We start from the raw sequence: 13,567 nt of genomic DNA, 5'->3' as shown, positions 1-13,567 counted from the left end.
CTGTGGTTTTAAGTTACACTTCCCTAATAAGTAATGCTGTTGAGCATCTTTTCTTGTGTTTATTTACCATCTGTATACCATCTTGGTTGATGTATCTTTTTAAATATTTTGCCCATTTGTAAACTCAGTTATTTGTCTTATTATTGAGTTGTAAGTGTTCTTTATATATCCTAGATATATGCCCTTTGTTGGATGTATATTTTGCAAACAGTTTCTTCTAGGTTTGTCTTTTCATTTAAATAACATAAGACCAAAAGTTTTTAATGTTAACAAGTTCAATTCATTTTTATTTCCTTTTATAGTTCATGCTTTTTTGGTCATGGTTAAGAAATTTTTGCAAAGCTCAAGGTCATTAAGATAAAAGTTTTAAAAAGGATTTATCTTATGCTTTCTTCTAGAAGTTTTATAATATTGGGTCTTTTATTTGGTTACCTAATCATGATGTAAATCCTTTCCAAAGATAAGGATTTAGGTTGATTTTGTTTTGCATATGGCTGTCCAGTTGTTCCAGAACCATTTGTTGAAAATGATAATGCATTGGATTGCCTTGATATTTTTATAAAAAAATTAATTGGTTGGTTCTATTTCTGTTTTAGTTTTCTATTATGCCAGTACCACTACTGCCAGTACTTACACCATTACTGTAGATTCTGTATTACTGTAGCATTACTCTTTGCTGTAGCTTCATAAGTCTTGAAGTCAGATCATGTAAATCCTCTAACTTTATTCCTCTTTTTCACAGATGTTTTGGCTATTCTTGTTTTTCTTTGAATTTCCATATAAATTTTAGAATCAACTTGTCAGTTACTATTAAAAGCCTGCTGGGATTTTGAGATTGAACTGAATTCATAGATCTATATGGAGAGAATTGACATCTTAATTACATTGTTTTCATATCCATAAACAGGATATATGGTTCCATTTATTTAGATCTTTAATTTTTCTTAGAAGTGCTTTGTAGTGGCTGGGCGTGGTGGCTCATGCCTGCAATCCCAGCACTTTGGGAGGCTGAGGTGGGTGGATCACAAGGTCAGGAGATTGAGATTCAAACCATCCTAGGTAGCACGGTGAAACCCCATCTCTACTAAAAATACAAAAAAATAGCCAGGCATTGTGGTGGGCACCTGTAGCCCCAGCTACTCAGGAGGCTGAGGCAGAGTGGCGTGAACTGGTGAGATGGAGCTTGCAGTGAGCCGAGATTGCACAGCTGCACTCAAGCCTGGGCGACAGAGCGAGACTCCGTCTCAAAAAAAAAAAAGTTCTTTGTAGTTTTCAAGTATACAAGCCTTAGACATATCTTGTCAAATTCATCTCTAAATACTTCATATCTATGCTATTTTGAATGATACTAGTTATTTTTAATTTCAATTTCCACTATTTCTTTGCTAGTACATAGAAATATAATTCACTTTTATGTGTTGATCCTGTATACGATAACCTTGCTAAACTCACTTATTATTTCTAGTAATTTTGTAGATCCTGTAAGCTTTTCTACACAGACAATCGTGTCATCTGTGAAGTGTGATAGTTTCACTTCTCCCTTTCCATTATAGGTGCTCTTTCTTTTTTGGTCTTATTGCATTGACTAAAACCTACACTATAATGTTGAATAGAAGTGGTCAGAGTGTATATATTTGCCTTTTTCTTGGTCTTCAGAAGAAAACATTTAGTCTTTCACTATTGAGTATGATATTAGCTCTATGTTTTTCATACATGATCTTTATCAGGTTGATGAAGTTGCCTCTATTCCTAGTTTGTTGATAGTTTATCAGGAATAGGTGTTAGATTTTGTCAAATGTTTTTTCTCCATCGAGATGATCATATAGTTTTTCTTTTTTAGTTTGTTAATTTTTTGAATTTCATTGATTATTGATAGTTAAACAAATCTAGTATTCCTGGAATTAAACTCTTCTTGGTCATGATGTACTACCATTTTTATATTTCACTAGATTCACTTTGCTAAAAATTTTAAGAACTTTTGCATATATGTTTATGTGGGATACTGGTCTATAGTTTTCTTTTCTTATACTTTCTTTGTCCGCTCTTGGTATCAGGGTAATGCTGGGCTCACAGAATGAACTGGGAAGTGGTACCTCCTCTGAAAGAGTTAGTGTGGAAATGGTATTATGCCTGCTTTTAATGTTTGATACAATTTTCCAGTGAAGTCATTTGGTCCTAGAATTCTTTTGTGAAAAGGCTTTTAACTACAAATTCAATTTCCTTAATAGTTAGGAAACTATTCAGGTTGTCATATTCTTCTTCATTAAGCTTTGTTTGTATATTTCAAAAAACTTGTCTATTTTACATAAGTTGTCTAATTTAGGAACATGAAGTTGTCACATCCCCTTTTTATCTGTAGAATTGGAAGTGATGTCTCTTCTCTCATTCTTGATATCAGTAATTTGTGTCTTCTCTTTTTCTCTCCTTATCAGTCTGGCTAGCAGTTTCTCAATTTTATTGATTTTCTCAAGAAGCTTTTAGTGTCCTTGATTTTCTCTATTGTTTTTCTATTTTGGACTTTATTGATTTATGCTCTTTTCTTTATTATTTCCTTTTTCTGCTTATTTGACTTAAATATGCTCATTTTTGGCCAGACGTGGTGGCTCACGCCTGTAATTCCAACATTTTGGGAGGCCGAGGTGGGTGGATCATTTGAGGTCAGGAGTTCAAGACCAGCTGGGGCAACATGGTGAGACCCTGTCTCTACTAAAAATACAAAAATTAGCCGGGCGTGGTGGCGCATGCCTGTAATCCCAGCTACTCAGGAGGCTGAGGCAAGAGAATTGCTTGAACCCGGGAGGCGGAGGTTGCACTGAGCCGAGATCACGCCACTGCACTCCAGCCTGGGTGACATAGTGAGACTCCGTCTCAGAAAAAAAAAAAAAAAAAAAAAAAAAGTGCTCATTTTCTAGTTTCTATGGTTGAAGCTGCAGCCACCGGTTTGAGATTTTCCTTCTTTTGTAGTATAAAATTTTAGCGATATAAATTATCCTCTAAGCACTCATTTAGTAGCAACTCATGTACTTCGATGTTTTTACACTTTTACATTGATACTATATTGTAATGATATTTTTACATTGTTTTTACATTTTCATTCATTCAAAATACTTCCTAACTTACCTTAGGATTTCTTCTTTGTCCCATAGGTTATTTAGAAGTGTATTATTCACTATGCAAATATTTGAGTGTTTTTTACTTATCTTTCCCTATGATTTATAATTTGATTCCATTGTGGTCAGAGAACATACTTTATAGGACTTGGATACTTACACATTAACTGAGATTTCCTCTATGGCCCTGAATATGGTCTGTATTGTTAAAAAGTTCCATGCATACTTATAAAGAATATGTATTCTACTATCATTGTATGACATGATCGATAAATGTGAATTAAGTCAAGATTTTTGATAGTGTGGTTCAAGCCTTCTATAGACTTACAGATTTTCCTATACAGTAGTCCCCCTCTTATCCACGGGGGATATGTTTCAAGACTCCGAGTGGATGCCTGAAACCATGGATAGTACTGAACCCTATATACTATGTTTTTCTGATCTGATAACCAAGATGGCTACTAAGTGATTAGCAAGTGGATAGCATATTCAGCATGGAGATGCTGGAAAAATGGAGGATTCACTCCCAGGCAGGACAGAGTGGGACGGTGTAAGATTTTATCATGCTACTCAGAACTGTGCACAACTTAAAACTTACGAATTTTTAATTTCTGGAAATTTCCCTTAAAACTTACAAATTTTTAATTTCTGGAAATTTCCCTGTGATATTTTTGGACTGCAATTGACTGTGGGTAACTGAAACTGTGGAAAGCAAAATCACAGATAAGAGGGGACTACTATATTTATTCTATCAATTATTGAGGTAGAGTTATTGAAATCTCTAACTAAAATTATATTTTTTCTATTTCTCCTTTTAGTTATACTAGTTTATACTTTGTCTATTTTGAAGCTGTGTTATTGAGTACACAAGCATTTAGGATTGTGAAGTCCTCTTGTTAAGTAGACACTTTTATCACTATGGAATGACACTATTCTCGTAAAATTCTTGCATTACAATAGCCACTCCATTTTTCTTTTTCTCAGTTTTAGCAAGTATGTATTTTTCCACTACCTATCTACATATCTTCTTATTTTAAAATGATTTTATACTTACAGAAGATTTATAAAGGTAACAGAGTGTTCCCATATACCTATCAGTCATCTTCCCCTAATGTTAACATTATACAAAATCCTGATAGATTTTCTCAAAATTAATAATAGTATTAATTAAACTACATACTTCATTGAGATTTCCCTTGTTATTTTATTACTGACTGTGAGTTTGGAGGTCCCAAAGACCACCTTCAGATTCAATAATTCACTAGAAGGACTCACAGAACTCTGAAAAGCCACTATACTGACAGTTACAGTTCATTACAATGAAAGGATACACACTGAAATCAACAAGGGCTTCGAAGAGGCACATCAGGCAGAGTCAAGAGAGACCAGGCATAGAGTTTCTAGTTGTACTCTCCCAGTAGAGTAATGCAGATAGCACTTATTTCTACCAGCAATGATGTGTGACAATACATATGGAATATTGCCAACCAGGCAGATTACCTGAGCCATGTCTAGAGTTTTTATTGGGAGTTGGTTACATAGACATGACTGAGTGCCTGCATTGCTGACCTTAATTCTCCAGATCCTCCAGAGGTTAAGTGATACTGCATGGCTGAAGACCCCAGGTAACCAAGGATATTCTTATCAAGCAGGACATTCCGAGGGCTTAGAGGTTACCTCCTAGGAGCCAGGAACAAAAAGCCAAAACTTCTTTGAGCAAGATTAATCCTTTACTGCATACTGACCCTTTTCTGTTCCAGGATCCAATCCAGGATACCACATTGCACTTAGTTGTCATGTTTCCCTAGTCTCTTCCAATCTGTGACAGCTCTTGGTCTTTCTCTGTCTTTCATGACCTTCATGCTTTTGAGGAATAGTCATGAATATTGTAGAATGTTCCTCAATTTTGTTTTGTCTGACTTTTTTTATCATGAGCAGATTGAGGTTATGAATTTGAGGGATGGATATCACCAAATCTTGGTCCCCTTTTAATGAATTATTTCAGGAAACAGATGATATCAACATGATTTATTACTAGTGATGTTCATCTTGATCACTTTGTTATGGTGTTGTCTCCTGAGTTTTTCTGTTGCAAAGTTATTATTTTTCCTCTTTCCATACTTTTCATTAGAAGTGAGTCAAAGTCCCACTCATACTAAAGGGGAGTGGCATTAAGCTCCACCTTCTGGACAGAGGGGTATCAAAGACTTTGTGGTCATATCTTAAAACTACCACAGGGGAATTTCTTTGATGTCACACAGATAATCTGTTTCTTCTTAAAGTTTTGCCCAGTAATTTCAGCATTCATCAGTGAATCGTGCCTTCAGCAACTACTGTTTTTCTAATAGTGATTTTCTGTTTCCTTCATTGCTTTCACAATTGTTAATTGGGATTCTTCTGTAAGGAAGATACGTCCTGTCTCCCCTGCCTATTTGTTTATTCAGTCATTTACTTATGTCCGTATGGATGAAGGGACATTTATTTTATTCTTTGTGTTATAATCGAATACTACATTATTAATTATGTGGCACAAATTGTTACAGGTTTGGCTATTGTTAGATCTTTCAGGTTGGTTCTTGTGTTCCTTGTACATGACCCCATCCTTTTATTGGTAGTTGGGGGGCACTTTATTACTTCCTGGAACTATAAGGTGGTCCAGGCTCATCTTGTATTTTCGTTGTCCAAGACAAAGAATCTGCTATTTATTTCTCCAAGGAGATGTGGTTCCTTTTGCTGGAAAATGGCATTTGGAAATCAAGCTCTTAAGATTAGGTGTGTCCATTGTTACTGGTGTGTCACTGCTAGGAGTGTCACAGAGCTAGGAAATTCATGTATGTATTCTAATCTGTGTGTGCACATATACCTATTTTTATTTCTTTAGCTATTTATCTGTATACATTTAAACATAAACATAGCTAGGTGTGGTGGCTCATGCCTGTAATCCCAGCACTTTGGGAGGCCAAGGCGGGCAGATCACCTGAGGTCAGTTGTTAGAGACCAGCCTGGCCAACATGGTGAAACCCCATCTCTACTAAAAATACAAAAATTAGCCGGGCATGGTGGCGGCCGCCTGTAATCCCAGCTACTCGGGAGGCTGAGGCAGGGAATTGCCTGAACCCAAGAGGCAGAGGTTGCAGTGAGCCAAAATCATGCCACTGCACTCTAGCCTGGGCGACAGAGTGAGACTCCATCTCAAAAAACTAACTAACTAACCAAATAAATAAATAAATAAGAACATAAGTTCATACTGACATCTCCAACTCAAACCCAGCACTACAGGGTTCCTTCTAGCCTTCTCCCTGCCCTTGCTTATTTGTACTTCTTTCTCCATAAGTCAGGAAAGAAAGAAAGTTGACTACATTTGTATTGGCCTATTTGGGGGTTCTCTCTTCTGTTCTTTTGATCTTTATTTCTGGCTTTTTGTCAATACCACACTGTCTTCATTACTGTAGCTCTACAGTGAGTCTTGAAATTGGGTAGTTCGAGTTCTCCAACTTTTCTTTTTTCAGAATTGTTTTGGCTATTCTTGCTCCTTTATTTTATCATGTTAATTTTAAAATCAGCTTGTTGGTACCTCAAAAGGGCTTTCTGGGAATGTGATTGAGATTACGTTGCATCTATAGATCAAATTAGGGAGAACTGCTATTTCAACTATATTGAGTCTAACAATCCATGAGCATGGTCTGTCTTCCCATTTATTTAGATCAGGGGTGTCCAATCTTTTGGCTTCCCTGGGCCACATTGGAAGAATTGTACTGGGCCACACATAAAATACACTAACAATAATGATAGCTGATGAGCTAAAAAAAAAAAACAAATCACAAAAACATCTCACAATGTTTTAAGAAAGTTTACGAATTTGTGTTGGGCCACATTCAAAGCCATCCTGGGCTACATGTGGCCTGCAGGCTGTGGGTTGGACAAGCTTAATTTAGATGATCTTTTATTTTTCTTTTAAAAAATTTTCAGCATATAGATCTCACACATATTTATGTATATACACACACATCTCTAAGTACTTCATTTTTGGCAATATTGTAGATGTTTCAAAATTTCAAATTCTGATTGTTCATAGATAGTACATAGGATACAACTGACTTTTGTATATGACAATGTATCCTGTAACCTTCCTAGCTCACTTACTAGTTCTGGGTAATTTTTTTGTGGATTTGTACTATTTTCTACATAGACAATAATGTCTGGAAATAGAGTTATATTTCTTCTTTTCCAATCTGAATGCTTTTTATTTCTTTTCCTTATCTTATTGCACTATCTAGAACTTGTAGCATAATGTTGAATAAGAATGATCAAAGAGGACACCTTTGCCTTGCTTCTGATCTTAGAAAGAATGCATGCCATTTCTCTTCATTCAGTATGATGTAACTTGTAGGTTTTTGTAGATGCCACTTATTGGGTTAAATAATTTTCATTCTATTCCTAGTTTGCTATGAGTTTTTAAAAATCACAAACGGATATTCAGTTTTGTCAAATCCTTTCTCTGCATCTACTGAAATAATTATATGATTTGTCATATTTAGTCTGTTAATATGGTGAACTACAATGACTGATTTTCAAATGTTGAAACAGCCTTGCATTCCTGGCATGAACCCTTCTGTTGTGACATGTTTTTATATCTATATATAAAATCATATTTCCATATATCTATATATATAACGAATATCTTGGTGAAGATTTTTATGTCATACTCATGAGGGATATTGGTCTGCAGTTTTTTTCCTGTCATATCTTTTTCTGGTTGTGGTATTCGGGCAATGTTGGCCTAATAAAATGAATTGGGAAGTGTTCCCTCTTCTTTTTTCTGGAAGCGTTTATGTATTGTGAAATGTTGGCAAGGATGTGGAGAAATTGGAACTCTCATGCGTTGTTTATGGAAATGTAAAATGGTACAGCCTCTGAGGAAACAGTTTGGTGGTTCCTCAATAAATTAAATGTGTAGAATTATCATATGACTCATTAATTCTACTCCTAGGTATATACCCAAAATACAGATTCTCCTTGACTTATGATGGGGTTATGTCCCGATAAACCCGCTATAAGTTGAACTATCACAAGTCAAAAATGCATTTAAACATTTCTAACCTACTGAACGTCACAGCTTAGCCCAGCCTACCTTAAATATGCTCAGAACACTCACATTAGCCTACAGTTGGGCAAAATTATCTGGCAACACAGAACACAATAGAGTATTGGTTGTATATGTTGGGTTATTGTAAACCACAAAAATAACCAAATTTCTTTGTCAATTGTGTTTCTAATTGTATCCAAACTGGACATTTTGTTATTTACAGACAATTGTTATTTTGTTTTAATTCTCTTCAAAACATGGTTTATATTCAAGCTGTGGGACTTTAACAGGTACTCTCAAATGCAGATTTCCAACAACAACAACACACACACACAAAGTACAGAACTCATAAAATGCTAAAATGTTTATAAATATCAAGCAAAACAAAAGTTAATAAAATGGACTATAATAAAAAACAAAAACAAGTTTTTACCTTTTGCTTAGAACACTGCTAATCCTTATTTTACTTTTTGAAGTCAAGAAAACTTGTCTTGAGCTAGCTACAGCCTTTAACAACTAAGTAAATTATACTCTTGTAAATAGGATTTAAAGTGTGTTTCTCTCTACCTAGTTCCTCTAGAATTTGAAAACTAGTTATAAGTATTCTTAAATGACAATATAGTTGTTTGCATCAGTGCAATAAGAATCTGTTTTCTGGCCGGGCGCGGTGGCTCAAGCCTGTAATCCCAGCACTTTGGGAGGCCGAGACGGGCGGATCACGAGGTCAGGAGATCGAGACCATCCTGGCTAACACGGTGAAACCCCGTCTCTACTAAAAATACAAAAAACTAGCCGGGCGAGGTGGCGGGCGCCTGTAGTCCCAGCTACTCCGGAGGCTGAGGCAGGAGAATGGCGTAAACCCGGGAGGCGGAGCTTGCAGTGAGCTGAGATCCGGCCACTGCAGTCCAGCCCGGGCTACAGAGCAAGACTCCGTCTCAAAAAAAAAAAAAAAAGAATCTGTTTTCTTTTGTAACAGAACACAATTGGAAAAACTGGTTATTTTACCAAGGCTTTGACCAGAATGGTGTGTTCTCCTTTAAGGAATCAAACTTAACTTATGGATCCAATAAAGCCCTTGGAAAACTGACCTCATATTTTGTGTACATGGTCCCTGTACAGGGTTTCTGATCTGTAGTAAGTAAAGAATGTCACTTCCTAACGGGCCAGGAACCCCAAGTTATCTTCTTAAAACCTCAAGAGAAAAAGAATTTGCCTACCTCATAGGTATTTGATTGTACAAATCCATGGCTGGGCTCGCTTTAAAAAGTCTTATCCCAAATTCCTTCTATGGAACAAAGTTCCATCAAAGCCAATTTAAAAGGCCTATGTAGCAAATAATTATTCGTGCTGCACTGTATACAAATAATTAAGCCAAGTATAATAAAGCAAACCAGTCCTACCATAATTTGTCTTTTAATAAAAATGGGAAACTGGAGAATGAAAATTGTTTCAAAAACTGTAGCACACCTGTTGTTAAATTCTAGCCTTGCCTAAGGTTGTTCAATTTTTATCATTTGCTACAGTTTAAATTATATCTGTTACAAAAACCAACTCCTGGTTACATCACATTCAAGTCAAAGCCTAAAAAGCTAAGGAAGCAACCCCTAACAGCCCAGAGAAACATCCTAAATATCAATGTAAAGAAATAAGAAATCTTAAGCTGAAAATCATAAAAAATAAATAACTGAGTGAGAATTACTCATCTTACTCAGTCTCACCCCTACTTTCTACGTCTCCTTTTAAGCCAAATATTAAAACCTTTTTAATGTAAATGATTTACTGTGCCCTCCCGTTGTGGGAATTGCTTTACTCACTCTACTATTTGCAGTAGGACTCTATGCTGTAGCACCATCAGGGTGGAATATCAGAAAATCTCAATTACTGTAGCATTTTGCTTAATTATTAGCCTCATAGCAGGAATAACAGTTACTAACAAAAAAATAACACATGGGCCTTTCCAAACATGCGAATCTGCCTCATTGGGTGAGGAATGTTTCTATCTCAGCCAGTTGGGCATAGTAAAACATGCTGTTGAAAAACTAAAAATAATAATAATAAAAAAGGAGGAGCTAAAGAGCTAAGGAAATACCAAAATAACCAAATACATTATTGGTTTAAAAACAAAATCATAGCATGGGCCAACTCATTCCTGGGCCCTCTCCTAATAATATGCCTGGGACTAATGTTCTTGCCCTGCCTAAGTAACATTTTTCAAATATTTTTAACTGACAAGATCTGGCCATCTCACAGGCAAGTACCCAAAAACATCTACAGATGGTGTTGCTCCAGCAGTCAATCCGAGACCAAGAAACTCTCCACACACCCCCTCCCCCGCTCAACAGGAAGTAGCCAGAAAGAACACATCACCTGTCGTCCTTTTATAACTATAGGGTCTGCAGTGACAGAGCAGGAGCACCATCATCTCAGGCAAACAGCACCACTTTAAGTTCCAGCTCCCTTTCTAGCCTCATGCATTTCAAGGAAATCACTTCTCTTCTAACTACAAACAACCAGAAAACAGCAGACAGTAAAACACAGATAAGACAGCTCAGGCACTGAGCGGGGGTGGGGGCAGGGTGGGGGGTTGAGCTGGGGAGTCTCTTGGGTAACTGCCAAACTTCACCCTCATACAATGTGGGCCTTAATAAGCACATTCTTTTCCCTTCAGGTGCATTAAGATAGGGAAGCTAAAAGCAGACTCTCTTGGGGTGGTGGGGGGATGCCTGCAGCAGCAGGAAGATGTGTGGGAACAGACACACAACTCTCCCTCCCAGGTAAGCACAACAAAGAGACACAAAAGCAGTCCAAGCCTCTGATAAACTCTCCTGCCCTGAATCCTTAAAAACTCTTACCCCTCTCAGGTGTATTTCTCTAAAATGAACCTGTCTTTGACTGTCAAGCCACCTTTCATGTTTCTTTCCTCTTTCTTTAATTCTTACAGTATACCCTTGTGAACACAGTGGCTCACTGCCACTGCCCAGCATCGTGAGAGACTATCATACCACTTTCTACTCAGTGTGTCATGTTTACACCATTGTAAAATTGAAACGTTGTAAGTTGGGGACCATCTGTAATTGAAAACAGGTGTTCAAAGAAAAACTTGTACACTTACATTTGTAGAAGCACTAGTCACAATAACCAAAAGATAGAAATTACCCAGTGTCCATCAACCAATATATAAACAAAATGTTGTATATCTATACAATGGAATATTATTCAGTTATAAAAAGGATTGTGTCATGAATATGTGCCATGATATGGATAAACTTTAAAACTATGCTAAGTGAAAGAACCCAAACACAGAAGGCCACAGTATTTTATGCTTTAATTTATATGGAATATCCAGAATAGGCAAATCTGTAGAGACAGAAAGCAGTAGTGGTTGCCAAGGGTTGAGGTGAGAGGGGAGTGGGAAGTGATTGCTTAGTGGGTATAGAGTTTCCTTTTTGTAGTGATGAAAATATTCTGGAATTAGAAAGTGATGATAGTTGCTCAAATTTGTGAATATACCAAATGCTACTGAATTATACACCTTAAAATGGTTAGCATGGTGAATTTTATATGTATATTTGACCACAATAAAAAATGGATCATAGATCTAAATGTAAAATAAAAGTATAAAACTTCTAGAAGAAAACAAGGAAGAAAACCTCATGATCTTGGGTTTGCAAAGATTTCTTAGATATGACATGGAAAAGCACAATCATTAAAAAGTATTGATAAATTGGATTTTTAAATAAAAACCCTGTGCTATATTAAAAGAAAACAAGTCAAAGACTAGGGCAAAATAATTGCAACACATATATCTGACTCATATTAAGAATATATAGATCAGGCATGGTGGCTCATGCCTTTAATCCCAGCACTTTGGGAGGTCAAGGCAGGAGGACTGCTTGAGCCAGGAGTTTGAGACCAGCCTGGGCGACACAGTGAGACCTCATCTCTATAAGAATAAAAAACTAGCCAGGCACTGTGGTGCATTTCTGTAGTCCCAACTACTGGAGAGGCTGAGGCAAGCGGATCTCCTTGAGCCCAGGAGATCGAGGATACAGTGAACTATGAATGTGCCACTGCGTCCAGCATAGGCAACACAGCAAGACCCTGTCTGAAAAAAATATGTAAAACAACTCTCAAGATGCTATAAGTAAACAACCCATAAAAATGGGCAAAAATCTTGAGCAGATGCTTTACCAAAAAAATGACAAATAAACACATGAAAATGTGTTCAACATTATCTGTCATTAGGGGAATGCAAACTAAAACCACAATGAAATACCCCTACACACCTCTTAGAATGGCTAAAATGAGAAAGTCTGACCATACCAAGTGCTTCAAAGGATGTGGGCCAAGTGGAGCTCTTATACATTACACAGTTTCATATAAAATTAATCATACCACTCAGCAATCCCATTTTTAGGTATTCCACCCAAGATAAATAAAAACTTATATATGCACTAAAACCTGTGCATGAATGTTTTAAGCAGTCTCACAATTGTCAACCTGGAAAGAACTCATACGCCCTTCAACTAATGTATCATGACTGTGGTGATGGCTCCATGCATTTATCAAAACCTATAGAAATGTATACCACAAGAAGCAGATTTTACTATATGTAAAAATTTTAGGAAGGATTTGGGGGGAACCCAAAGTGGAACACAAACTTTAAAAAATGAACACAACTATCTTTGGCTGGGCACAGTGGCTTGCACCTGTAATCCCAGCACTTTGGGAGGCCGAGGCAAGCAAATCACTTGAGGTCAGGGGTTCAAGACCAGCCTGGCCCACATGGTGAAACCCCATCTCTAAATACAAAAATTAGCCGGGCATGGTGGCGCGTGCCTGTAGTCCCAGCTACTCGGGAGGCTGAGATGGGAGAATAGCTTGAACCTGGGAGGCAGAAGTTGCAGTGAGCCGAGATCATGCCACTGCACTGCAGCCTGGGTGACAGAACAAGACTCCATCTCAAAAAAAAAAAAAAAGAAAAATCTTATAAATTAATAACATTATACTGAAGGGCGTAGGGCAGAAAAGACAGAAATACATAACTTAGAAATAGTATTTTTACTGGATACTGTAAGGATATAGACAAAAATAACTGAACACAAATACTATTTTCTAGTTAGTAAATTTGTTGTTCCCAGGGGTATGAGTTAGCAATTCTGAAAGTTCTTTATGTTAATACTAGAGTTGAACAAATAAGTAAATATATCATAGTTAGTGAGAGCTAGATTTCTCACTGTTATAATTAAGGAAATGAGAAAGGCTAGAATGAATCCTGTGGTGTTGGATTGGAATCAGAGGCGGAGAGAGACAGAGAGAGAGAGAGAGACAGAGAGAGAGAGAGAATGAGAATGAATATATGTGCATGCAT

The sequence above is a fragment of the Chlorocebus sabaeus genome, chromosome X (assembly GCF_047675955.1).
Source record: "Chlorocebus sabaeus isolate Y175 chromosome X, mChlSab1.0.hap1, whole genome shotgun sequence".
In the NCBI taxonomy this organism is placed as follows: domain Eukaryota; kingdom Metazoa; phylum Chordata; class Mammalia; order Primates; family Cercopithecidae; genus Chlorocebus; species Chlorocebus sabaeus.
Note: the sequence above shows the minus strand (reverse complement) of the source record.